The sequence below is a fragment of the Acipenser ruthenus genome, chromosome 9, assembly GCF_902713425.1.
Source record: "Acipenser ruthenus chromosome 9, fAciRut3.2 maternal haplotype, whole genome shotgun sequence".
NCBI lineage: Eukaryota > Metazoa > Chordata > Actinopteri > Acipenseriformes > Acipenseridae > Acipenser > Acipenser ruthenus.
In genome coordinates this window covers 36,346,920-36,373,840 of record NC_081197.1, presented here as the reverse complement: position 1 = coordinate 36,373,840, position 26,921 = coordinate 36,346,920, and positions in this window count along the sequence as shown.

The window sequence follows — 26,921 nt, the reverse complement described above, 5'->3', positions numbered from 1 at the left end:
GTCGTCAATATTTTGAGGGTCAAATCCAGGCCTTAATAACCCCCATACTTTGGTTAAAATTCTACAGTCTGTAGTTTCTTTGCCTGTAGGTTCTCAGCTGCTGTTGAGTACAATGCAGCATCACAGCTGACCTTTTGAGACACATTTTGTTATAAAGTATTACATTCTTGGCACTGGGAATCCCAGCTAGCTATATTATTGTTCTACTAGTGATGGCATGTCCCCATTATTTCAATGTCATCTGAACCCAATTACCAATTTGCGTCAGGGCATCAGCTGTTAAAAGCACTGACATATCCAGTGTGTTTATATCAACAGTCAGCAGGATTCCTACAACAATATCTCAATTAGAAAAGTCACCTAAATTAGCCTAAGCCAACAGAACTGAAACATATTGAAACTGCATATGGGAGTGGAAACAAGCCAATAAATTCTGCCAAACCCCCTCCATCTCCATTAAATATTATGATTAGTAATTACGGCTGAATCTTTATCTTTGGTGACTGTGATGCAAAAATCAATTTTACAATAGAACTGACTTTCACAGTATAGCTCAGAAAAAAACAAATTTAACTTATGCTAAAAATGATTTATTTCACAATGGATATATATATATATATATATATATATATATATATATATATATATATAGGAACATTTTCACAAAATATTTATGAGCAACAACTCCTTACATGTCTATCAACATACATGCCCCATAGAATTATGTATTTTAGCAGGTGTTAAACCCACACCAACTGCAATAAGAGTTGCTATATTGCATACTAACATTAACGAACATGCACTTGAATGGCCAAACAAGGTATGGTACCTGAAAGCACTCCAAGACCACCTCCTCCATACAGATCACAACCACTTTCCCAATGGTGATTTCTACTTCCAAGATGACAGAGTGTCATTAGGAGTTGGGTTCTTAAAAAATCTTCACAAACTCTACTCAAAAGAGAGTTTTAGTTTTTTAACCCTGTTGTTTTATCATCACAATGTGGAACAAGCAAGGCAAGGCTGTCATTGAAATAGTGTGACTTAATAAACTGTAAGGACAACATATTTTATAAAAACAAATGCACATATTTTGAAGTTATCTTAGGCAGTCTAAGTTATTATTTCACACATTTGGTGCAATGACTGCTACAGGAAACTGCTCTCCAGAAGCTTCAATAATCCAAGAAACCAATGTCCAGCCGCTTGTATTAGAAGAATCACTTAACCGAGTACAACTCTGTCTGGCCTTTGAGCTGGAACATCATTAAAATGAAGTTCCAGTTTTGTATTAAAGTAAATCATTCATGAACTCTGCAATTGATGCATAAACACCATTAGTCAGCAGTTTCTCACCCAAACAGAGCTGGCAGGTGTGAATAAACAAACACGTGAAATACAACAATGATACCCTGAAGCCCCCCAAATCATTTTCTAAACCAATGATCTTTAAATATAATTCTGATTGCATTTTTCATGACAACATAACTCCAATGTGAAAACATAGTAAATTCAACAAGAAATACAGTATATGTATACAAAAATGTATTAACACCCTGCCCCAATACCATTTTCTGAGTCACTGGTCTTTTCAACAGATACTAAAGCAATCTGGGTCCATATCCCAAGATTAAGCATGGTTCAGAGTTAATGTTGCAGACATCAACCTAACCTCAGACATATAATGCTCTTATGGCATCATTAGTGTAAGTGCTCCATTTGAGATGACACACAAAAAACAGTTACTTACTGTTGACTAATCTTTTAAAGCTGGAACACAAAAAATATCCCAAATTACTGAACAAAGGCTGCTCCTAAGTTTTTATTTTTCAACCATAATGGGTATTATGTACTCCACAGGCTCAACCCATGAGCCATGTTTGACAGTAATAAAGTAACATAGATGATCACAGAGTAAAACTCTACTGGAACAAAAGGGATTTAGATCATTTGAAAAGTTCAAATCAGTAATTCAAAGTAAACTTAAACAAGTGAACCAACCAATTGTTTAAAGTGCATTTACAGTTTTCTTATTCCTGGACCTTCCAGGGGCTCATTATGTCTTTGGGCTATAAGTGTAAGTGAGTGGGAGTATAAGCCGTGAAGGACTGAGGCGAACAGTAAGTTAATTGAAATAACTGGTGTTTTATTTATTTATTCAGATGTCACAAAATAGGTGAAACAACAGGCTGCAAACAGCAACAATGCATTGAGTCAATGTCCCACGATTTAGACTGTGACCCTCTACTTCCTATACTTGCAACTATGTTGTTTTCAGGACCTTGGTCAGCAACCAGCAGGCACTACAGTAGGATTGACTAACAGCAGGATTAAACTGGTTAATATAGACAGGGACTTTAAAAAAGTGACTGTTGCTGCCTGTGTCTGCCTGGTTGCACAATTCGTCAGCCCTCCAGTATTATAGGCTGGCCAGACATAAACAGATCTACCCTTTCACAATCATAATAGTGGGCAGCAGTGTGGAGTAGTGGTTAGGGCTCTGGCCTCTTGACGAGAGGGTCGTCAGGGAGGGGGGGGGGGCACTGCTGTTGTACCCTTGAGCAAGGTATTTTACCAAGGTTGCTCCAGCAAAAACCCAACTGTATAAATGGGTAATTGTATGTAAAAATAATGTGATATCTTATAACAATTGTAAGTCACCCTGGATAAGGGCATCTGCTAAGAAATAAAAAATAATAATAAATAACAACATATTCAACATATCCCCACTTCAAAATAAACTACTTTAAAATGTATTCATAGAGTAAGAGTTGGAAGCAATGAACACACATCCAACAAGTCTAACTATATATTTCAAATATTGAATTTCAAATAAAATAGTAGTATTTTGCCAGCGCCTCCACTGCTTATACTATGTTGTTTTTAATGTGGTGGTGGTTTGTTTTTTATAATGTTGAAATGTTCAGTATTGATTGACCAGAATTTTTTGTTTTCTCTGGAGCCCCCTTCGGCAATAGGTCTCTTCACAAAAATTACTGTTAAACACGAAGGTTGTAACAGTGTGCAATCTCGCCACATGGGGTCCAATTTGTATCTTTTTGGGAGGTTGAAATTCTGTGAGATGTAGCCAACAGGAGGGGGTTAAAAATCTGCAAGATATGGCAACTGCGATGGCTTACTTATGCATGTGACAGAGCACATGTGCAGTGCCTCTGCTCTGTCACAGTGGATTAAATTAAAAAAAAATACCTGAATCAATATGTATATAAATTAGTGCTGGGATGTCCATGGGATTTTAATGTTCGGATATTCACTCATAATTTAAATATTCGTTCGTTTTTCAAAAAGTAATAAAAACATAGGTGTAATTTACATGGGGGGCACGGGGGACATGTCCCCCTCACCTTTTCATTATTTCAGATAGAATAATCTTAATGCATGCATCAGCTACAGAAACTGTCCCCCCCACTTCTGAAACCAAATTTACACCACTGAATAATACTGTTCTGAACGTAGGCAGAGACAGCATAGCAGCAGGGGCAGGGGGCATGGCCGGGCCCCTGTGTGTGTGCCTTTATTTTACCGCAAGACCTTACAATATGTAACACATTCAAATAGAAACATATCCTAGGATTAAAGAATAAGTTGTGTCGGACTTACTTTACCCCAGTGAATTAACTGCAAAACACAGGATACGAATAGCAGTTCAAGTTAAATGTTGTTTCATATATTCCCGAAATAAATAGTAATTAAAGTTGACAAAGCATTGTTTTTTTTTCATTCCTTGCCATTGCCATTTCTTCAGTAGTGGCCAACATGTTTTCATAAAGTAATAACATGAGGTTTACTTGTGCCTTTTTGCAGCTGAACAGAGGCTGTGTGGTCCAGTGGTTAAAGACAAGGTCTTGTAACCAGGAGGTTCCCGGTTCAAATCCCACCTCAACCTCTGACTCATTGTGTGACCCTGAGCAAGTCACTTAACCTCCTCGTGCTCTGTCTTTTGGGTGAGATGTAAGTGTAAGTGACTCTGCAGCTGATGCATAGTTCACACACCCTAGTCTCTGTAAGTCACCTTGGATAAAGGCATCTGCTAAATAAACAAATAATAAAAAAAAAACTTAACTTTAAACACTTCAAATAAAACAAACGTGGAAATGGCGTTGTAAAGTGTAGGGGGAAAAAAACTCACCATTTTGGTTCTTGTTTATTACAATCCACATAACAGTAAGTCACAACAATATATATATATATATATATATATATATATATATATATATATATATATATATATATATAGTCTGTATAAAAATCACTACACAACATATATATTAATCTCACATATCACATGGAGCTCTTTTTCATTTGCCATTTTTTGAAACTGTCGTGCAAATTCTGGTGAGACGGTAAATAAGTGCAAGGTATTTTTGCCATTTGCAGCGAATACAAACATCTCTTTTTTTGTATTCGAGTAAAAATATTAGTTTGAATATTCGGATATTTGTCCCAGCATTAATATAAATTATAAATGTATAAAACACACAATCAGTTTTCTGTCAATGTAATTTGTTATATACATGCACATATGTCTAAGCTATCGGGAATGGTACACACACAGTAATAAACTCCTGAAAAGAAGCAAACAGCAATACGTTCAATGGGGCAATCATCCAACAGAACTTGAATGGGAGTATCTTTATAGGCAAAGGAAGTCACAATGTCAGCAGAGGAGATTACACTAAAGTGGATGAATTCCATACCTCAAACTGAAAAGCAATGTTGAAAACCAAGGAGGGAATAACTTACTCAATTAGTTTCAAAGTAAAAGAAAAAACGGTTGTGTTCCTTTTTTATTATTATTGCAGCACTCATTTTGTGAGCAGCTTAAATATTTTGGACAGACAATGTATCAGTTTAAGGAAATACAATCCAATATCCATTACCATTAAACAGCACATCAGTTTATTTCTGTTTAATACTATTTTGGCATTGTACAGTCCCTTCCTCAATGTAACTTTTGGCAGACTCCATGGCAATAGCTCTGATATTTAATCTTGTAAATCACGATTAGCTCTTCTATTGGCAAATTTATTAAAGAAATGATTTTATCAGGTTTTGACCCAGTTTGAAGATGCCACATTAAAAATGAGAATGTTTTGTGGCTTTATTGAATAGGTGCCTGGCAGTTATTTACTGTAATTACATTTATGTTTGTCTGCCCTGTGATTGAACCAACTACATGCTCACAGAAATCTCTCTTTCTGCACTATGCAATCCTGGATATACAGTAAGCCTTCAACCAATATACCTCCTTTGTAGTATTAGTCTACAAACCGAGCACAGTCTTGAAAACCTTTAATAACTCAATTATGTCAACTGGTAGTTTCTTCTTTTCCATCTTAAAAAGTGCACCTGATTCCCAACACATATTCATAGAGTTTAGATAAAGTTACTGTAACTCCCTGTATTGCATATAGTGCAAAAGACTAAGGGCTCCATTTATGAAGCCTAATGCATCCTTGCACTTTTAAATAAATACCACTGAGGTTTAATTTGACATCCTGTCTTATATTAAATCCCATGTAATGCACTCAGACACTGCCAGATAGCATTAACAAAGGGGTTGTTGAAAGGGGTTCTGCTTTAGGTTTGCTTTTGTAGTAACCTAGTCAAGCCGCACAACTGAACAAGTGGGTGTACACATATGTGTTTCTGCCAAAAACATTTTTTGTTTAGTTTTTCTTGCAAATATTTGTTAATCAGGCCCTTAAAGAGGAAGTAGCTTCAAATTGTCTGTTCTTCTTTCTATATTATTTTTCCTTTTGTACTGTATAATGTTTGCATTCATTCTAAGTGGTGGTTATTAGGGTTTTTTGTGTTATTTTTTTATTCAAATATTATTATTTTTTTATTTAGTCTGTGTTAAGGTGCTTTGACAAGCAGTTAAGGAAACAATCAGCCAGTGTATTTATCAAGTCACGTCACCACCACCTACAAGATAATATCTATAAAAGCAATATAGGGCAGCATGGGCATGGTGCAGCTGTTAATGTCATGAGAGAAAGCTAACAAAAAGTGTTCTCCACTGCACATACCAGTGTAACATCATGCAAGCATGACGCCACCCTCGCATACCGCCAGCTATTCTCTCTGAATAAATGTCACCAATATAAAAACAGTGCTATTTGTACCCGTTATATCACCACCCCGCTATCCACCATCCGCCAACTTCCCAAGCCAAGCAAATGTGTATATATAAGCATTGTAGTTTCCCTCATTGTAGCGCCAGCGAAATAATCATGGACAATTAAAACAAAAAAGTTATGCAGTTAACCTCGCTTTCCTAATTCATTGTTAAGTGAACGTTCATACCAATGTCATCAACACTCCCGCTCCCAAAGCAAAACAAAAAAAACAAAATGGCGAGTCGACCCTACATTTAACACCAGAGCAAAAGAAAAAAAATATATACAAGTATGCATCGGCAAGAGGTTTGTTTGTTTATGTGCAAGTGTTGAACAAATGAAGGCTGACAAACGAAAACATCAGTTTTGGAAACAGCAGGATAGGTTTTTTTTGTTTTGTTTTACTTTTTCGTTTTAAAAAAGTGTTTGCCTGTACATATTCAACGTTTTTTTTTTTAACTGCTTAAAAAAGAATGCTGTTGAGCTTAAATTGCTTTGTGAAATAAATAGATGGCATCGTTCAATGGGGGATAGTATTCAGCAGGCTTACAGTCGTGCCACAAACAGTGAAGTTCAAATGATAGTACAGTAAATAAAAAAAAAACACTAAATAAGTGTTTATTTTTTCTTTTTAGTTTTTTTTAAAGTATAAACCGTTCCTCAAACGTATCCATGTATGTTTCATACAGAGGGGAAAATATGATAAAACGTCACTAGTAGACCTACTGTTGTGTTAAGAACTAGTACTGTAGTTTAAAAAAAAAAAAAAAAAAGATTAATGTTTTATTAAAATGGCCTGGAGATACTCTAATTGTATAACTAAAAAAACAAAACTTTTGAATTTACTGCAAACGTAGAAGATTGTGTGTGTGTGTGTGTGTGTGTGTGTGTGTGTGTGTGTGTGTGTGTGTGTGTGTTTATTTATTTTTTTGGACTCTCACTATAACGCCACCCTCGCTTACTGCTTGTTTTTGCCCATGGCCCTCACCGGGGGGGGGGGGGTTGCAAAAGCTGCTAATAATATTAGTACAGGAACTAGTCATATTACCACATTTACAAATAGCATAGCTGCAGCTAATGACAGCATGGACACAGCCATTAATAAGTAGCCTCATCCTTCTCTGCAATGATAACAGCACAAGTAATCATTTACAAAGAGATGCTTCAGGTTTCAATGATCAAGATCCAAGTAGGGTCAGCACACATAGCAAATGCACTGGTAGAGGAACAAGAGATCATATTATTTAGGGAACAAAATTAAGTCATGTAATTTGTTATACAAGTTAAACAAAGTTTAATCCAGTGTAATAATCATTAGTGTAATAATTTGCTTAAAGAAAGATACTCATGTAAACATGAATTAAACTAAGAAATTAGACTGAGCAAGATATGACTTATTGTTTGTGTGGTCTCAGGTGCGTGTTAATTATGACAATATGCTAATGAGAAATGTGTTCTTCCATGGCACGTTATCCTAACGAGGCGATCAAAACTTACTTAAGACAGTACCTTTATAAAGCAGTAAGTACGTTTTATGCATATGGCACTCTGTATCAGAAAAGATCAGAATAAACTACCAGACCAATTCAGTGGGGATATTTTGCACATTAAATGCTATTTCCTCCAATTAGCTGCTTTTTAATTATTCCAGCAGAATTCCTCTTGTTGCATGTTGTGTGGGATTACAGTACTGCTACATGGTGGTGCTATAGAAATATGTTACTTACTGCAATGTAGCACTGCAATGGTTAAAGCTGTGATTTGAAATGTAAAGAGCAGGTGCCAGTTTCACCAAACACTAGTAATATATATATATATATATATATATATATATATATATATATATATATATATATATATATATATTAGCTTCTTTGTATCTTTTTCACAAAACAGTATTTCAAGTTAAAACAATATAGTTAAGCAGAATACGATTAGCTATTCCCAAGGGTGTGCTATTCTACATATACAACAAAGGAAGCAACTGAAATTTAAACGGAAACTACCATATCTGTTTGTCTAACACATAAAACTAATAGTAATAAAAAGAGACCAAAAGCAAATAGTGCTTTAGGGAGCAACACCATCACTTCTTCAGCTGTTACTCTTTAACCCTTTTTTTAATCCTGGACACACCCACAGGTCTTTCAAGGAAAAAAACAGGATTTATATTTCCAACTTCTGACCTGATTTTTTGTGAGCATGATTTATTCACTGCTTTCTAAAAGAAGAATATTGTCCCTCCATATATAATACATTAGGGGATTCAGGATAGAAAGGGTTCAAACTAAATTATTGAAATTGTGAAGAAAGGGCTTTTATCCTTTTTTTCTAGCTTCTCCTCACCCATCTACCTCCTGTTGAGTCTCCTACCATTAGGGCTCCTGCCTCTGTGTTTCAGTCAGCAAGGAGCCAAGTGAGAGTGCTAAGTGATTTGCAGCTGAATCAGCCTCAGTCGGACCTGATATAACACTTATTATTATTATTATTATTATTATTATTATTATTTTATTTCTTAGCAGACGCCCTTATCCAGGGCGACTTACAATTGTTACAAGATATCACATTATTTTTTACATACAATTCCCCATTTATACAGTTGGGTTTTTACTGGAGCAATCTAGGTAAAGTACCTTGCTCAAGGGTACAGCAGCAGTGTCCCCCCACCTGGGATTGAACCCACGACCCTCCAGTCAAGAGTCCAGAGCCCTGACCGCTACTCCACACTGCTGCCCGTGTGGATTTGATTCTGCAAGCATATCTACACCCACAGATATTAGACAGTTACAAAGCAGGAAAGAAAAGACAATTGACTGTATCGATACTGCTCTCAGAACTACATACAAACTTCTCGATTTACAGAATTATTTCCCTATGGATTGAGCCAGGAAGACTGCCGTCGATGAAGGCTCTCACCTTGAAGTTCTGTGGTCCAAGTCGACGCTTGTGGCGCTAATGAAAGTCAAGGCCAACCAAAAGATAGTTGATCACTATAAGAATACAGTGCCTTGCGAAAGTATTCGGCCCCCTTGAACTTTGCGACCTTTTGCCACATTTCAGGTTTCAAACATAAAGATATGAAACTGTAATTTTTTGTGAAGAATCAACAACAAGTGGGACACAATCATGAAGTGGAACGAAATTTATTGGATATTTCAAACTTTTTTAACAAATAAAAAACTGAAAAATTGGGCGTGCAAAATTATTCAGCCCCCTTAAGTTAATACTTTGTAGCGCCACCTTTTGCTGCGATTACAGCTGTAAGTCGCTTGGGGTATGTCTCTATCAGTTTTGCACATCAAGAGACTGAAATTTTTGCCCATTCCTCCTTGCAAAACAGCTCGAGCTCAGTGAGGTTGGATGGAGAGCATTTGTGAACAGCAGTTTTCAGTTCTTTCCACAGATTCTCGATTGGATTCAGGTCTGGACTTTGACTTGGCCATTCTAACACCTGGATATGTTTATTTGTGAACCATTCCATTGTAGATTTTGCTTTATGTTTTGGATCATTGTCTTGTTGGAAGACAAATCTCCGTCCCAGTCTCAGGTCTTTTGCAGACTCCATCAGGTTTTCTTCCAGAATGGTCCTGTATTTGGCTCCATCCATCTTCCCATCAATTTTAACCATCTTCCCTGTCCCTGCTGAAGAAAAGCAGGCCCAAACCATGATGCTGCCACCACCATGTTTGACAGTGGGGATGGTGTGTTCAGGGTGATGAGCTGTGTTGCTTTTACGCCAAACATAACGTTTTGCATTGTTGCCAAAAAGTTCGATTTTGGTTTCATCTGACCAGAGCACCTTCTTCCACATGTTTGGTGTGTCTCCCAGGTGGCTTGTGGCAAACTGTAAACGACACTTTTTATGGATATCTTTAAGAAATGGCTTTCTTCTTGCCACTCTTCCATAAAGGCCAGATTTGTGCAGTATACGACTGATTGTTGTCCTATGGACAGAGTCTCCCACCTCAGCTGTAGATCTCTGCAGTTCATCCAGAGTGATCATGGGCCTCTTGGCTGCATCTCTGATCAGTCTTCTCCTTGTATGAGCTGAAAGTCTAGAGGGTAGGCCAGGTCTTGGTAGATTTGCAGTGGTCTGATACTCCTTCCATTTCAATATTATCGCTTGCACAGTGCTCCTTGGGATGTTTAAAGCTTGGGAAATCTTTTTGTATCCAAATCCGGCTTTAAACTTCTCCACAACAGTATCTCAGACCTGCCTGGTGTGTTCCTTGTTCTTCATGATGCTCTCTGCGCTTTAAACGGACCTCTGAGACTATCACAGTGCAGGTGCATTTATACGGAGACTTGATTACACACAGGTGGATTCTATTTATCATCATTAGTCATTTAGGTCAACATTGGATCATTCAGAGATCCTCACTGAACTTCTGGAGAGAGTTTGCTGCACTGAAAGTAAAGGGGCTGAATAATTTTGCACGCCCAATTTTTCAGTTTTTTATTTGTTAAAAAAGTTTGAAATATCCAATAAATTTCGTTCCACTTCATGATTGTGTCCCACTTGTTGTTGATTCTTCACAAAAAATTACAGTTTCATATCTTTATGTTTGAAGCCTGAAATGTGGCAAAAGGTCGCAAAGTTCAAGGGGGCCGAATACTTTCGCAAGGCACTGTATATTTGTTCTCGATTTATAAGAAAAACAAAAAAACAATGGCATTTAAAACCTGGAATTTCTGTGTTGTTCTTTGGTTTGTCAGGCGGTCCCTCCCCACTGGGAAATGTCCATACAAATAAAACGTTATTGTTGTCATAGTTGATTTTAATGTATCTGGGCATTGTCAGTGGAGTCAAGTGGCAGTTTGTGGAATCCGAGCTGCTTGTTGTTGTTGAAACCAGCAGCAGAAAATCAGGTGCTAACCTATTCTGATCTGCAGTACAAGAAAGTCTACTTGACAGTGGTCACTGACAGGCTTACGAAGCTGGAAATGAAAAACATTATGCAAATTGATTTGACTCACAGTTGATGGCCTGACATCACAGCAGGCTTCTACTGTCTGATAGAAGCCATCTTGAGCTGGAAGCTGATTAACTGACTGTGCAGCTTCCTAACTGAAAGAACAACATCAGTCTATTTAGCTACTGTAAACTTAATTCAACCATGCTATCTAAGACAGGCGGTGCAACATTGCAGCTGATTACAGTATTGAAATAGTGAGTTCATTAAATATTTTTCATCTTCTATATGGAATCATTGATACCACCAGTTTTGTATGTTCCTATGGTAACAATTAGCCATGCTTCACCCATGTTTTAGACTACCCCACAGTAGTGTCACGTTTCATTCTGAAACCTTATTTCACCTTTATTTTCAAAGGGTTGCAGATGGCCCTCAACGAGAAATAGGTAAGCTGTCTAAACCTTTGTGAATCAGCTGAATTAATTCACATAATGGCTTTAGCTCCCTACAGCAGGATATTAAAAAAGATTATAAAAATAAAACTTTACATTTTTTAATTTTCCATTATTTCCCACAAAAAATGATTAGTTGCAGATATATTGCAGTCTGCTCTGGGCTTCTGTAGCAGACTAGAGTGCATCTGATAATGTCGGCTCTAATAAATTGCACAGAAATGTCTGCAGTATCCAACTAATAAAGTGGGGTTTTTTTTGTTGCTTTTAAAAAAAAAAAAAATCCTGCTGCTTTAAGGGCCTCATTTATGAAAGGGCACTAAACATTATGGTGCACTATGTACAATTTTATTAATTATCATGCAAAATAGTTGGCATATTATGACACACGCTGATTTTGTTGTGTCGCACTATGGTGATCAGAATGAATATGTGATTGTTATGGTAATGCATGATAATATATTTAAATGAGGCACCCCACTCTGAATAATGAGCTTTATTCACACCGTATTTACTAAACGGTGATAATCGTAGTGTGCATCTTAAAGTGAACAATAATTACTTTGTTTGGAAACCAGGCTTTAACCACTGATAGGCGCACTATTTAAACCTATTTTTCTGGGCTGAAATCTATCTGGCATCATGGAGACATTACTTGCATTAAAGTAATTTTTATATAGAGCAGTGAAAATGTTCTGTAAATAACAGGTTATATTAAGCGTGAATAAACGTGAATGAATGTTATCATTTTTAGATTTTATTTTATAGTTCATTACATAGATACAAATAATAGAGTGGTTAAATAAAACACTGAATCAAACAACGTATTATAATTTAAAACGCCCTCCTCCACTAGAATTTCAAACTCCTCTGCGTGCAGTTGTAATTTGCGTTACATCTGCCTGTCCCTGGAGGACTGCATCTGTTGACCACTCATTTTTGGTCAATGTAAGCCACCTCCACCTTTCACAATAAGCCACTGACCAAAAGATACACCTAAACTGCTGGAGCTTTTTATATCAAGATGGTCACGGGTAATTGTGCACGCTATGGTATGTAAATTAGCCAAAGAGTGTACACGTAAATTAATGCATTCTCTGTAAGTAAATGGGGCAGTAAATGTAGATTTATGGTGCACGTTAGGCTCGCTACTTAATGTGCATGTTACAGCTACTTAGTGCCCTTTCGTAAATAAGGCCCTAAGCATATAGATTTAAAACAAATTCCCCTACTACTAATTAATGAAGTATATTTCTTTGGGGACCTCGAGTGGCTCACCTAGTAGTGGTGCGCAGGATGAGTCATACAGCGCAGGTTCGCGTCCTGGCTGTGCGTGTTAGGCTGGTCTTCGCTGGGGACTCCGAAAGGAGCGTCACATTGGCCCAGGCGCTCCCATGGGTTAGGGAGGTAAAAGCGTCAGGGACTGTTTCTCCTCATTGCTCTGACACCCACTGAATCTTTGCATCTCCTGAGCCATGTGGGGAATTTCTTCGTTGAGGAGATTGGGGGGGGTCGGAATTATAATTGCACACATTAAATAAAAATAAATAAGTATATTTCTTCACAACACCTATTAATTCTAGCAGTTCAGCCTTTTATTTTCTAAATTTTGAAAAACCTCTGAAGGTACAGGTACAATTGAGCAGGTAATCCATAAACAGTCAATCTTCAGTAAAAATAAAAATAATCTTCAGGAAAACTTTTTCAACTAGAAGTATTTTAGTCCATCTCTTTATTTTGTTATCATCAGAACAGCTGTCTAACCTTTTTTTGTGTGCCTCTCTATGTGCTGGACAAAGGGGGAGATAATATATAGCTGTGACTTTCACCTGCAGTGTTTCAGTGAAGCAGTAGTGGCCTGATACAGTACTGTATTTGTTACTGTAAGTACAATTCTAACTGGAGGACTTTCCTGCAAAGAAACCTTGTGATGCCGCTCAACATGGAGAGAAGGATTATGAATTACAAGTAAAAAATTGATTTTAAAAGCCATACTGTGCATGCAATACCGTTCCTATTACTTTATTAATTTTACTTCAACCTTTACTCAGAGATTAACCATTTAATGTATTGTGAGCCATGAGTTGCAATCAAATTCCATGGGACACAAATACAATTAGGCTATGGATAAAGCAAAAGTAAGGTTTTAAATGACCAGTCTGGTGGACAGTTTTATCAGTAGGGCCCTGTGAAAATTGCGATTTCACAGGCTGCGTGGAAATCGTGAAATTAGCCCAATACCACGATGTTTACAATATTCTTAAGAAATAAAAATAATGTCATAATTATTTGTATTTCATACAAAAAAAATCACATTAATGAAACTGTACAGCTCTGAGATGTGCCTGTGTAATCGCCATGCACACAGTGCTGTGCAGTTATTATGTCATGTGACTATATGCAATCTAAGCGGGAAATTAAAATACTGCACACTGTAAACAAGAAAATGGATGTCTCTAAAAAGGCTAAAAATGTGTCTGCAGCAGATCAAGTAAAGCAGTATCCAGGAGGAGTTTACACAGCAATGGAGGTAAGCTCTTCTGTAAAACTCGTCTGTTGACAGCAAATATTTACCGAAAGAGAAAGGCGGAAATCCAGAGCAGTACTGCAACTGCTTTACTTGCAAAGAAACAAAAAACAGTGACTTCCATATTCCAAAAGTCCACTTATTAAATTTTAACCTGACAGAGGCGTTTGTTTAAGCAAATATCCCTTTTGAAAATTGGACAACCAAAAGTTACAGAAATTCTTCAGACAAATGGTGGAGTGATTCCTTCATCAGCCCAGCTGAGACATGAATACTTACCTAAAGTTGCCGAGTATCACAAGCAGGAGATTATGGAAATGGTAAAACCAATGGCGATGCGTAGGGGGGGCACGCCTGGTCACGTGCCCCCCCCCCCCCCAGATTTCTGCCAGGCAGTGGCTTAGCCACTGCGTTACAGGGGAAGAAAATTGCTGAAAAGATTTTTTTGGTGGCTCAATATGCTTCAATCAGTACCGCTTTCAATTAGTATACACATGAACCGCCACTCACAACTGACCAATGACATGCTTACTGTCTGCAACAGCGCACATTTCAAATTTTTGTTTGTGATTGGGATATTTACTGTCATTTTTGAGAGGTTCAACATTGAACTCTTCTGATTGGACAATGCACACAGCTTTTACACTTTACAGTCCAAACGGACGCGCAACGTGACGTAACACTGAGTGAGAGACATGAAGTATGGCCTGACAGCGGTAGGGGAAAGAAAATAATCCAAAAATTAGCTGTTTGTTTTGGTTGCCCTAATTTGTCTAAACGGCAGAAAACTGTTGATGAACCGTCTGAAGACAACAAGCTAGCAGCTACCACCGGCAGTCCTGCGCCAGTCAAACGGTAATTAAATGAGTCAGGATTTGTGAGATTAAATAAAATGGTTTGCTTTGCTTTGAACACAAAATGTTAGTTAACAAAAATGAACAACCATAAGTACGAATGAAATTAGTTATTTTTATTTATTATCATAATGTGAAATTGAAATCTGATGCGCATGTTAAAAGTTCAAGTCCTTTGCTTTGTATTTCCTTTTTTGTTTTTAATTGGAAGTTTTCTAAATGGAATTTTTTTGTTTGTTTGTTTGTTTGTTTTAAACTATTTTCCACAACAGTGTATTTGGTTATTGGATCTTCTGTTAAAAATAAATAAATAAAAAAGATTGCTCTTTATTTTTCGAAATTAAAACATCAATCCACGAATAAGAAATCAGGTTGCCAATTGCACCACTGTGATTACCCACCTTAAAGTTACCATTTCCATCCACTCCCGAAAAAAAAGCGGGGTCTGTGCCCCACCAGTTTTTCAAGCCACTATTCGCCACTGGGTAAAACAGTCCGGTTGCTTGTCAGTGGTGACACTGACGAGTCGACTGATGCACAAGATCAGTATGGGTTACACATTGTATTTGTTTGGCAAGACCTAAATGGTGAACATGCACCTGACGTACTAGAACTGAAAGCTGTCTTTGCAGATACACTTTACCTACAGGCTGTTAATTAGAACACCGTTTCACAAGCTGTTGTAAAGTGCTTGAATAACTTTGATGTTAATTTTGATGTCAGTGCATTTATCTGTATATTTGCTGTTTTAAAAAAAATAATAAGAATCTGTACACGTAATTTATAACATATTTCCGTGCATATTCCGCGAAATACGATAATTTACCTGTGACACTGCTGTGAATTTTAAAGAAAATGTCCATGATTTTCACAGGGCCTTATTTATAAGGTACAATAAATATTGCTGTATAAGTTGACTTTCTAGGTAATATTCCACAACTATTTTAGCACAGTGCTACCCATGTTGCATTTTTCACAAGTAGTTATTTTCCAGCCAAGCTCCAAATGTCCCAGGTCTCCACAAAGAAAACAAACATGGGACCAGCAGTAACAAGATTATGGCTATAGTAACATTTTCAATTTAGTATAGTAACAAGGCAATTTAAAATGATCCTCATCATTTATATGTATATAGTGCATTTCATGCCTCTCAAAAGACTTTACAAATATAAGATAACAAATAAATAAAAACAATACTAAAAATAGTAGAATAATGAATAAAATCATATTAAAAAAATAAAAGTGATATGAGCACATCTGTTTTCTCCTGTTTTCTTTAATTTATGTACAAGCATGCAGTTCAGAAAGGATTATGGAAATGTTGCCTGTCTGTTTCTGGCATATGCAAAGCAGGTTAGTGTCAAAGGGCTGTGTCATGTTAAATAATAAATGTGGTAATATAAGCCATGATTTATAGCATATCTGAAACAAAAACACATTGGAAATGTGAAAAAATGCCAAGTTATCAAAAGTGCCCAGCCATTTAAAGTAGAAATATCAAAAACACAAGCCAGGTTTCAAGAAAACATTGGGGCAACCTTGCCCAGCACGAAGCAAATAGGCACAACTGTAAAACCAATGGGGGCCAAGGTTGCCCCAATTGTGTCTTCTAACTTGTACCAAAAACACAAGCTGTTAGAAGAAACAATTGGGGCAACCTTGGCCAGCAGCAAGGAAATAGGCAAAACTGTCAAAGTGGTGGGGACCAAGGTTGCCCCAATTGTTTCTACTAACTTGGCTTGTGTTTTTCCTTTCGTTTGATCTGCTTTTATTGTGCCTGAAAAACACAAGCCAAGTTAGTAGAAACAATTGGGGCAACCTTGGCCCCCATCGGTTTTACAGTTGTACCTATTTGCTTTGTGCTGGGCAAGGTTGCCCCAATGTTTTCTTGAAACCTGGCTTGTGTTTTTGATATCTCTACTTTAAATGGCTGTGCACTTTTTGTAACTTGCCGTTTTTTCACATTTCCAATGTGTTTTTGTTTCAGATATCATTTCTTTTTTTCACTTTATAACACACACACACACACACACATGAGAATAACAAAATTGTTCAACCTATATTGAGGTAATGTATTGCTGTTTGAATAAGGTAAATGTAAATAGCAGCCTAGTCTGTTGAAAGGGTTAAGATGTGAATCTGTGTAGCATCCTGCCTTATATATCAATAGCTCAAAACATCAATAGCTCATTGGATACATACATAATGTCATTTGCATTTTAAATAAGCAGATAGGTTTGTTATTATTATTATTATTATTATTATTATTATTATTATTTATTAGCATTTCTTGTTCATTGTTTGAGTAGTATTGTTACATGGGATAACAAAATACTGAGCTCAAGTCATGTGATTTCATAAAAATGCCAGGTGCTCAGTGTTTGTTATTTGAGTTGAGTTAAAATTGCCAAAATGAGCTGATTAAGAATCTGTATAAATAGCCATTCAAAAAGATATGATTATAATTAACGCAAGAACAGTGAAAGCTACGACCGTGACCTGCTTCAGTAATGAAGATCGCCAATTGCTATGGGCATGATTGAAGGTGGCCTGTCCGTGAGAGAAGTTGCCCGGAGAATGAGATGTTCTTCTTCAACAATCAGCAGACTAGTCCAGAGAAACCAGGAAGCTGGCTCTGTGAGGGACAGGCCACGTCCTGGAAGGCAGAGGGTCACTACACCGGCCCAGGACCGTTATGCTGACTGTTGTGTTGTTCAAGCCAACCGGTGGGGCAACCACCACCAGCCAACCTTCGCCAGCTGGCTGCAGCTGCACAGGAAGAGCAGCGGAACATCCCACAGCAGTCTATCCAGAGGCTGATCAGGCCTATGCGTCAACGCTGCCTTTGATTGTGTAAATGCTCAGGGAGGTCATACCCGACACTAACTTTGTAATGTTTTCATTTTGACAGTGTGTCATGTTTTATACTGAAAACTTATCATCATTCTTTGATGTGTATTTTTATTCATTTTCTGTGATTTTGTTTGACATCTCTGTTTAAAATATTTGATTAAATCCATTCTACCTGAGTATAGCAGAAAATATAGATGCCGGCACTACAAAGATGTTTCAGTCTATTTAATTAGACACAAGGTGCTTCGTCCCAGGAAACGTTAAATAGGAAACACTTCTTAAATGTTGCCACAGCTGCACTGTGCATGTGACACCCCTAGACACAAAACGCGCTCTCAGCAATACACTAACATTAACACTCCCGCCCCGCCCCCCCTCCCAATGTGACGACCACTTCAGGGTCTGGGCCACATCACGGGGCTCCAGGGCAGCCACCAATCCCAGACCCCCGTGCCAGTCCTGGACGACAGTACCTCCTGGGTCCGGGCTTCTTGGGACCGCTGCCCCCCTCCACTCAGCAGGGCAGAGGCTAGCTAGCACAGCCCCAACAGCAACCTCGGAACTCGGCTGCTGTTTGGCGAGGGCTGGGTGCTGCAGCCACGGCGTGGGGCATTCTCTCTAGGGTGGAAATGCTGGGCTTTCTCCTCTGGGACTCTGGTGGTGCAGGACTACATAAATGTATTCATTTATTTCAATATTTATAATGTATTTATTTATTTATGTTTTATTTTTACCAAATATATAGGTTATCCTTCAGCATAACACAAATAGCGTTACTCTCATCGACCAGTACAGAGAGAGGAAACCATATTTCCTTGTACCAATAAGGACCACAATGAGCGTTACACTCACAGGAAACTAAAAATTTTCAAAGCCCCAGCTCAAAATCACAGAATGACATTGATGAAGAATGAATGGTGGCTCGAAAAATCTCAAAAATGTGTGTCTGGAGAATTCTCAGCTTGCTGACCTCATCTTTCAAAATACAGCTTGTCTCAACTGATCGTGTAGCACTGACAGTTAATGCAACATGCTTGCAAACTGAAGGTTGTAGGTTCAAAACCCTTGTATACCAAACCGTTTTTTTTATTTATATAAAGAAGGATTTATTTTGCAGGCAAATGTTCCATTTTAAAACAGAAATAAATCATTTAATATAAATGATATAGACTGGCAGTTCTCGCGCTTCGCTGTAACTTGGCGCGAGGAACTACCATTCCTCTTGATATTCTGTTACAGTGCACATATCAATACGATCCTGGTCCAATGCAGAGATCAATAAGACACACAAGTGTATGCAAAACAATCACACATTAGAAGTGTTTAAAACTAAACATCCATTCTTGATCTGCAGAGATTATAAATAGTGCATTTGTAGTAAATGGTAATCCCTGTTTCTTATACCATGAAGCACACATACCATGAGTGCATACATATCTGTGTATGAATACACAATACACGGATATACATGACTGTACTAATCCTTTAGTTTTTAAGTCTGTGTATGCATTAATTTGAAAGATAAGGTTCCTACAAATAATCAAACATGTTAAAAGGATAAAGATGGCTTTCAAAAAGGGCTTATTTTCCCTTCCCTCCAAACTGCTGCTTCTTTCATCACTTCTTTTTTCCCCAGAAAGACTGCATAGTTTTCCCAGAGATCATTTACCCACAAGGACTCTGAAGAGATGAAACATTGTTATTTTGACAAAATCAAAAGTCTCAGAAGGGATTAATATAATTTTAATTAAAACAAAACCAAGAAAAACCACCAATACAGTCCTTGCTTAAAAGGCCTGTAGATAGGTCTGCTGAATTATTATTAGAAGGGTTGGTTCTCCCAAAATATACAAACAGGCAGTGGAATCTATTTCTCTGTATTGCCTCTCTGTAACTATAGTATAGTATTATTGCTGGTGTTTATCCTGTTAACCTTACTAAACTTGTTTGTGGAGAGAGTTTAAAAACAATGAGAGGTCAGTAAATAAGAAGACCATGACAAGAGGGAATACATTATTTCACAGGAGAGACAGCTACATAACATGCTGTATAAAGCTGCAGATGCAACCACCTTTAAACAAACCAGACAGAACAATTCCCTGAGGAGCAAATTAAATTGTACTTCTGTTCCACTTAGAGAAGACACCACAGGCTACTCGCTTTCAACAAAAGTATGCATGAATTTATGTAACAAGGCCGTTTGTTTTCTGTAACCATGGAATTAAAAAATAAGTATGTGCTCAAGTATTGTACTTGCTTTTTAAATGATATATTACACACACCTACATTTCATTAGTTTTAGTATAATTTAGTTGCAGTTGTTTCTGTCCCCTCCGAAACTGCGTTTTTTACAAATATTTTCCATCAACTAACACCTACGATCTATCAGTAAGGCTGTATTTGTTTCTCGTTTATCATGGATTTCACGATTTCTGTGAAACTTACGTTTTGCTGTGTAATACCTTGTGCAGTGTGGAGTAGTGGTTAGGGCTCTGGACTCTTAACCGGAGAGTCGTGGGTTCAGTCTCAGGTGGGGGACACTGCTGCTGTATCCTTGAGCAAGGTACTTTACCTAGATTGCTCCAGTAAAAACCCAACTGTATAAATGGGTAATTGAATGTAAAAATAATGTGAAAAAAATAATGTGGTATCTTGTAACAATTGTAAGTTGCCCTGGATAAGGGCGTCTGCTAAGAAATATATAATAATAATATGCAGTTCCCATGCAAATGTCAATTTCTGAAAGAATAGTGTAAATACACTTACTTTTATCAATTAAAATAAATACAGCAAACGTTTGCCTTATTAATGCACTACCTGTTACACTGCATTTAGGAACCTGGCAACCGGTTTAGTTTGCCTCAGGTGTTATGCCAAATAGTGTCTCCTAGCAGTATTTGGCACTTGATGCCAAATACTGTCTCCAGCACAATTCTAATAATGAAGTAATAATATATAACCGTATTGATTGGATATTTTAATTGTTTTACATTCTTTGTTTTTGAAGATCAGAGAATATTGTACAGCTAATTAGTGCATTTACTACTGAAAGGGCATAATAGGAGCATGCTATAGACCGCCAAATTCAGACGCAGAACAAAATAATCTGTTAACAATGACATTAGAAATGCGTGTAGAAAAGGAGAAACCATACTAATGGGGGATTTCAACTTCCCCCATATAAAATGGAAAAACCCGGTGGGGAGCACGACGGACGAAATTGAAATGGTGGAAATGACAAATGACTGCTTCCTAACACAATTTGTCAAGGCACCGACTAGAGGGGAGGCATGCCTTGATTTAGTCTTTTCAAATAACGAAGACAGAATAACTAAAACATAGGTCAGAGAGCCATTGGCAAACTCAGCCCACAACATGGTCTCATTTGAAGTGTTTTTTAAAACCCCAAAAGTAATGACTATAGCTAAGGTTTACAAATTTAGAAAAGCAAACTATGAAGGTATGAAACAGAGACTAACAGAAGTAGATTGGAGTAAAATAGAGAAAACATCCACAGAAAAAGGATGGCTGTTTTTTAAAAATGTAGTACTAGAGGCGCAAAACAATTACATCAAAATAGACAAATCTAAATCTAAAACAAAATGGCCAGAATAGATCAATTAAAAAAAATATTCAGCGAAAAAAGGCACTTTACAGAGCGTTTAAAAGGGACCAAAAACAAAGTACACACAGAAAGAGTATTTGGAACTGCAAACACAAGTCAAAAAGGAAGTTAGAAAGGCCAAGAGAGAGATAGAGAGATCAATATTGCTAAGGGGGCTAAAACCAATTCCAAAATGTTTTTACAATATTATAACAGCAAGAGAACATTCAAAGAGGAGGTTACATTTCTAAGAGACACAAATGTGTGTAATCTGGATGCAAAATTAGTTCTCACTGATACTTCTTTAGAAATATATTTTCATAAAAAAGGTGTTCTATAATAGATCTAAAGTTAAGATATATAAAGGTTGAGATACTAGCAACAGCTTCTACAAGAATTAAAGATGTACTGTATACGTTTGGAGCAAAACCATTGAAATGTGATTCAAAGATGGCGGAAAAAAATTAACTGGGCATGCAGAAATTAATTTGAATGCACAATGACTACTAATGACACACTTTTCTTCCAAAGACACTATTTGGCATAACACCAGTAAATGGTCAAACACACTGCACAGAGCTGCACGATGCCTTTAAAATGTCTTCAGCAAAACTGACACCAACTGCATCAAAGATCGGAAATATTTCTGCCAAAGCTTTGTCCGGTACAAGAAGGGGACATTTCACATGTCTGTTGTTATTTTAACATTTAATTATGTTTTTATTTGGTTCAAAAATTTAGCATTTACTGTTTTTCAGGTAAGCATTTAAATGTTTAGGAACATTAGTTGTATAACAAATTTTGAATGTGACAACACTATTTTTTTTTATGTTTAATTGTGAAATATTTTTAAATACCTATTTTTTTTTACAGTTGAATAAGCCGATTTTTACCACGAATAAAATCCAGCTCTATATATCAGCAATTAGGACTACTGGTCTGAAACAGAAGGCAGCTGACCCCAAAAGTCGGATTCTTAAGGTGAAATTGGACGATTTGGGATGTTGCTGAATGTTAGTAATCTCGATTTAGCAGGGTTTTATTAGCATTTTTTATTAGCATTCGGTGACTTTACGACCACACATGGTGGCAGAAATTAGCTTCAAAGAATATATTTTAACCCCAAAATGGCAGTTGAATACAGTCGATAAAGACCCACCAAAAATGCACATATACATTTTAGGGTATTTCAGTGGCAAATTCATTTCTGTTACTAAAATCTTTGAGGGCATCACTCACCATATTGAATGACAGTGACCCTATACAGTCAAATAATTGTGGAAAGAAAAAGACTGTGATATTCATCTTCTGTGAATAACTTTGTCTGGAATTCGAATGGCCTCAAACAAGCCCTTTGGAGCTTGTACAAAGTTTTTGAGATTTTAGCAATGTCTGTTAAAAAAAGGCTTGTATGTAGCTTCCATCTGAGATTCCAACCTGAGGCTGAAGCTCTATAAACCGCACAGCTCGTCTCCAGCATCTCCTGATCGTCTGCATTCAATAAGTTTGAGATGCACTCAAGCGTGTTGCCACGGTAACTGGATTGTTTCAAGATACAGGCCTAAATACTATAAAGTATACATTTTTTTCATTGAGCAATACCCCAGGAAAAGTTTGTTTTAAATATATTAAAAAAAAAGAATAAAGTAAAAAAGAAATCAACAAAAAAGAAAACAATGAAAGAAAATATTTTAGAACTGAAAAAAGTGTATTCTTTACAAGTCCTGTAAATCACGTGAGTTACCTTCTGTCACCAACTCAATCAATTGTTTTTTTATTTTGGTTTTCTTGGATAGTGGAGTAGAAAATGTTTGCAACTTTGCTTTCTGGCACTGCAGTTTTATTAATTAAATAAGACTCAGCTGCTTAAGATATTTAGGCCGAAATGAATGACAACTGATCGTCTGTTAATGCAGACAAATGAAAAAGGTATTGTAGTAGGTTTTACTTTATTCCTTGCATGTGTGTGCTGTATATAGGCTACTTTTACATTATCACCGCCATGTGATAATTTCTAAACTAGACTATATAATCAGGGTGTCTAAAATAATGTCTCTAGCATTTTTAAATATTTTATTATTATTATTATTATTATTATTATTATTATTATTATTATTATTACTTACAACATGTAAATAATATGTGACTTATTTGGTGGGTCAATCAAAAGATTGTATTTAAGTAGTCTAAATTAAACTTGTGCACATCAGCAACAGAAAGCTATCAAAAATCAGCAGGTTCCAACAGGAAGCCAGTTCTCTAAAGATCTTCAGTGAAGAAGCACTTTTTAACATTTGTTGCCCAGGAGACAACAGGGTTTCTGAAGCCTCAAACATTATTAATGTGTCAGGAAGGAGGAAGTGTAGCACAAGCCTGGGCAATTTGAAGTGGTGTGCTCTCTTTGGTCCAAGGAAGGTAAGTATTTGAATCTGTTATATTTGAGCTGATATAAAGTGGTTAAGAGCTTCCTTACTCTTCCCTTTTTTTCCTGCCAATTGATAGAGTGCTGTGTAACTCTGTTTCTAAAAATATTCATTGTGCAATCCTCCTTGTTAATGTGTATAGAAAAGCAAATGCATTGAAACATATTTCCAGCTAAGTCAGACTTGGTTCTTTTCATGTAATTATTCTATTAAATATATAATTCATGCCCAAAGCTATAGACAATATTGTTTTCATTTACTTCAGTTTCAGATTAACCTTATCGACACAACTTTCCTATAAGAACATTTGGGAACAGCTTAACACAATATAACTATATGCTGGTTCGGTCATTAACCAAGACCCTGAAGTAGTGAAACTGGTAAGACAAGGGTATCCTCGTAAGCCCCTTTCACACTAGCATGTTCTACCCGGGTCAGAATCTACCTGGGTCAGGACCCAGTGTTATATGGGTCAGCTACACAATTTCACACTGCTTTTGATAAAGCAGGGTTGACCTATGTGACAGATGCAAGTACACAATCAAGCAGCTTGTTACTGACATTTCCATCCAAGCGTCTCTAGATTGAACCGTCAGCCCAAATGTTGATTAGAGCAAACGTTTCTTCGTCCCTGCTGCAATCTGGCTCATGGTGTGTCTCAAGCAAAAATATGGCTAAACAGAATAAAGAGAAATGTTCCTTGAGGAAGTGAACCCTTCATGCAGGCATGGATGTTTGTTATTTTGTCGGTTTACGAACAGCCGTCATGCATTTTGTCTCGCTTAACCTGGGTCAAAGCGTGTCGACCCACATCCTGAGGCGGGTCGCTGGGACAAGGTCAACCCGGGAACGACCCAGGTATGTGGTTTCACACTACACGGGATTATGACCTGGGGAGCCAGAACCCGGGTCAGAACGTGGCTAGGAGTGCCAGTGTGAAAGGGGTTATAGATTCCTGGGTTTGGTGGTAGTGGTCACTTGTTGCCTAGGCTACCATGTTGGCCCAGAACAACATTACATATTGATGAGCATTCAAAGTCAACAATGTATGCAATTAGTAAAGAATGTATAAATATAGCACAATCACTAATAACAGTAATTTAATGTTAAGTTACCAGACCATGTTAAATCAAACTAGGGATATTTTTCTAAGCATGATTTCTGATTGAAAGACCTGCTTAACGCACTTTATCACATCAGAATTCACCATCTCCTACTTACTACAATAATCCCCTTGTACCTTACATGGATGCAGCCAGATTTCCATCAGTGAAACACGCCACCTTTTCTCCCTGGTGTTTCTGATGACTCAGTGCTGAGTTTAGAAACAGTTTGTTGAGTTTTGAAAGGCTTTAAAATAATATAATGCCTATGTATATTTGCCTAAAGAGGAACCTTTTCCTTATCCTTTTTTCTGCCTGTAATGGCTGTTTATTTCTTTATTTTTTGCAAATGTGCTTTCACTGTTGATTGTTAAATAATCCTAAACCTAACTAAAAATATCACAGTTAAAAATGAAGCCCTGCTGTTATAGCCTAACTACTGTGTAAGACCTTGAATGCTGTATGTAAATTATTCTAAAGATTTGGCAACACTGTGTTTTGTAAAACATTGAATCACCTGTTTTTCACCATTTGATTTCACATACCCCCATTAGCACTAATCGTGGATTACCTAGCTAATGTTAACTTTGGTAAGTCAATGAAACCAAATGTTTTACAGTTAACAATGGATTATTAAATGTTTTAATTATTTAAATAATTATGTTACATTTTTTACATGGTCAGCTACAAAAAAAGAACACATGGCTTAAGGCTTCCAACTATTTGTTGGTTCAGCAGTATTAAACTGGCTATCATAGACTGGATGAATAGTTCACAAGGTTTAAAAAGCCGCTTAGGTCTCTTTTTGCTGTGAACAGGAAGTGCTTTATCCATAGTAAAAGTAATCTTTTGTGGCTCTTCATGTTATAGATAAATATTTTGAATTATAAATGTTAAGATACACAGAATGGATCACAACCACAAAGTTGAATGTAGCATATGTTCATTAATGTGAATGAATAACTGCATTACACCTACAGTATTCTGGACAACGATGCCCTGTGCCAATAACAGAAACCCATATTTCTTCAGTGGTATGCTTTACATATTTATTATACCTAAAATACTGCATTATACTTTATTGTACCATGTTAATACTGCCATTTTATTTTCAACTGGAATAGCAAAGCAAACATAACACATATGGATTAAAATCATCATTAGCACACTTTTTTTTCAGAAAGGAAACAACCACCCAATAAAGTTAAAAAAATCAGAAATAAACAACTCAGACGTTTCATTTATGGGCTTGTAGGTATTTTTAAATTGTTTCTTGTTCATTTTAAAATTATACTTGGTGTGTTTGGTCTATGGTATTACAGGCTAGCTGTACTTTATCAACAATACCAGCCAATACTAATCAAAAGGCTTAGATTAAAGCAAGTTACCTCATGACTTGAAATGACATTGCTTTAAATGTATGGCTAGGGTTGACTCAGATAAAGTATTACTGCCAAATGAGTACTGACTGGAGCAGACAGTATGCATGTCTGACGGCGTGCGATTCAGTATGGTTAGAAACACAATCATGTTATTCAGGATGTATTACTCCACTGGAAGCAAACCCCTATTCGGTCCTGGGAATTACAGTTGCTCTCTCTTTCTTCTTCTGATGTGGTTGTATGAAAGACTAAACCTATTACAGTAGTACACTGCCATACTACAATTTACTTCAAATTATTTGAGTTGTTTGCCAATTCCTGTAAATAGGTAGGTTTACTTAAACAGGAAAACAGAGATGAAAACAAATATTATTGCATTACATATCTATGTTTATACAACAAACATTAAGGGATCTAGCATCAAATAACTTTTTTTCATATTGAGTGAATCCACAACAAGTTATTAATAAATGAGCAGCTTTAGAATTATAGAAGCTCTGATTATGTTAAACATACTGTATACAGATATAATGGATCTAAGGCATTCTTACAAACAGACATTCAGTAACAGTATTAAACTAGACATTCAGGTTGCATTTGTAAATAACCAACTGCTGCTAAAGCCCCCAGGATGATAAGAAAATGACAACTGCTAGTTTCAATA